The following is a 3,163-nucleotide window of genomic DNA, read 5'->3' on the forward strand; positions in this document are numbered from 1 at the left end:
ACCGCCCGCGCCGCCGCCCGTCCCGCCGTCACCCCGCCGCTGCCGACCCCGCCCGCCGCCGCCGGAGTAGTGCCGCCGACCCCGCCGTACGGTTTTTCTCGGAAAACCGTCGGTTTTTCTTTCAAAACCGTGGATCTGTTTTTTTAGATCGGTTCGGCTTTTTAGTTTAGTTAATTAGCGGACGTTCGTCCGTACGTTTGTTTTAACGAACGTTGTTTGCTCGTTTAGCGCAGACAGTGAACGTTCATTCGTTAGCCTGTTTGACTGTTTTTCTTTTTCTAGGGTTTTCCGCGATTATTTTCGATCGCGGTTTCTGTCCTGATCTTCGTTTTAGTTTATCTTTTCGCTTGTTTATCGGAATCAGGTGAAACAAGCGCCTAGATCTTCGTCTCGAAGCCCTCTTTCTGTTTAACCAGCTTGAACAAGATTTTGGTACTGTAAAATTTGACTTTAGTCCAGATTAGTAAATGGTTCTTGTTTCTTTCGTAGTTTGAGTTTCATTGCTCCGTTTGATTTGATTCTTTTTGCAAACCGGTGTTCTTAAGTTGAACTTTCTGGTTAGATCTTCTTATTTGAGTTTTACCCATGCTTCTAGTTGAGTGCTCATTGTATGTTATTGTTTGTTTGCGATAGAACACCCGGAGTGCGAAGCGTGCTACTACTTGTCCCTAGGTTTTGCAGATCATCAGCAAGGCAAGTAACACTTTGATCATATCCCTTTATTACCCAGTTTTTATGCATTATTTATAACCCTCAAACATTGCATGAGTAGGATCTCTTAACATGTGGGTTTTGGGAAGTAGATTATGAGGTAGAACCTATTGTCTATTTATTATCAAACCTTTGGGAGTTACTTCTACGTTATGCTTAGGATTGCTATGCTATGCTCGTACACGTGGATTGGGTGAGTGTATCCATGCCAGATGTGAGTGTTGTTAATTAATGGTTAACTTAAGGTGGCTACTTAAATACACATCTGGGTGGATTGGTTGAGGCACCCTAGAGTACCTAGTGGTTGTGAGGGCACCTGGAGAACCTAGTGCTTGCCCAAGGGAATCCCGGAGTACCCGTGTGATCACCCTATGGAATGCCACCCAGGCTCAAAGGGATCATAAGATTATTCATGCTGGAAACGTCCGTGTGCAGCCACAAGCCAATATGGGCTCTGGCGTAGTTGAGTATGTTGCGTGAGCTCTTGAAGAGGTAGACTAGTAGATGTAGTGGGTTGTAGGTGGTACTGTCTACCCAGAGTAGAGAGTGGATGCTTCAGAAAGACTATGTCTCGATCCTCCGATCATAGATGCGTTCGAGTCTTGTGGGTAAAAGTGCGCAAACCTCTGTAGAGTGTATAAAGTAATCATGGTTAGCCGTGTCCCGGTTATGGACATCTTGGGTATCTGGATCTTGGATTATCATGTTGATCTCATCACTCTAAATTAATTTGATTGGGTTAATGATGATGTTTAATTGGGATTGAGTTGGAGGAACCTTCTCAATGTTTTACAACCACCATGATAGTAAATAAAATTTATTCCTTTGATGTAGGGAAAAATTGGCTTTATGCAAAACTGTAACCATAGAGCTTTCCACCAGCCATATATGCATGTAGTGATAGCATTTTATCTGTTCATTACTCTATGTGTTACTTTGCTAGCATATTCCATGTGATGACCCGTTTCGGGCTGCAACATATCATGTTGCAGACTTTTCAGACGACGAGTAAGGTGCCATAGGTCGTTATCGTTCACGCAGCTATGCCATTGGAGTTGATGGACTCACTTTATGTTCCAAGCCTTCCGCTGTTATCGATTTTAGATGGCCTTAAGCCATATTATTGTAATAAGTTCTCTTTTGAGAAATTCGATGTAATAACAGTGTGATTGAAACTCTGTTATAAATCCTCGAGTACTGTGCATGTCAGCATTACCGATCCAGGGATGACACTGATGCACGGAGACTAGACTGTTTGAGGTCTGGTCGCTACATATAAGGAGGTTTATGTGTGATAGAGCATATCATATCACGGGGTTTGGATGCACCGGCGAAGTTTGCACCAACTCTCAAGGTGAGAAAGAGCAATGCACGGTACCGAAGAGGCTAGCAATGATGGAAAGGTGAGAGTATGTATAATCCATAGACTCAACATTAGTCATAAAGAACTCACATACTTATTGCAAAAATCTACAAGTCATCAGAAGCAAGCACTAGACGCATGCTCCAAGGGGAAGGGTTGGTAGGAGTTAACCATCGCGCGATCCCGACCTCCACACAAAGGATGACAATCAAAGAAATACCTCATGCTTCAAATTTGTTACACAACGGTTACCATAGGTGCATGCTACGGGACTTGCAAACTCCAACACAAGTATTTCTAAAATTCACAATTACTCAACTAGTAGGACTCTAATATTACCATCTTCATATATCAAAACAATCATCAAGTATCAAACTTCTCATAGTATTCAATGCACTTTTTATGAAAGTTTTTATTATACCAATCTTGGATGCCTATCATATTAGGACTAATTTTATAGCCAAAGCAAATTACCATGTTGTTCTAAAAGACTCTCAAAATAATATAAGTGAAGCAATGAGAGATCAATAATTTCTATAAAATAAAACCACCACCGTGCTCTAGAAGATATAAGTGAAGCACTAGAGCAAAATTATCTAGCTCAAAAGATATAAGTGAAGCACATAGAGTATTGTAATAAATTCCGATTCATGTGTCTCTCTCCGAAAGGTGTGTACAGTAAGGATGATTGTGGTAAATAATAAAAACCAAAGACTCAAATCATACAAGACGCTCCAAGCAAAACACATATCATGTGGTGAATAAAAATATAGCATCAAGTAATTAAAGTTACCGATGGATGAAGACGAAAGAGGTGATGCCTTCCGGGGCATCCCCAAGCTTAGGCTTTTGGTTGTCCTTGAATTTTACCTTGGGGTGACTTGAGCATCCCCAATCTTAGGCTCTTGCGACTCCTTATTCCATAATCCATTAAATCTTTACCCAAAACTTGAAAACTTCACAACACAAAACTCAATAGAAAATCTCACGAGCTCCGTTAGTACAAGAAAACAAACCACCACTTTAACGTACTGTAACGAACTCATTCTTTATTTATATTGGTGTTAAACCTACTGTATTCCAACTTCT

The sequence above is a fragment of the Triticum aestivum genome, chromosome 1B (assembly GCF_018294505.1).
Source record: "Triticum aestivum cultivar Chinese Spring chromosome 1B, IWGSC CS RefSeq v2.1, whole genome shotgun sequence".
Classification (NCBI taxonomy): domain Eukaryota; kingdom Viridiplantae; phylum Streptophyta; class Magnoliopsida; order Poales; family Poaceae; genus Triticum; species Triticum aestivum.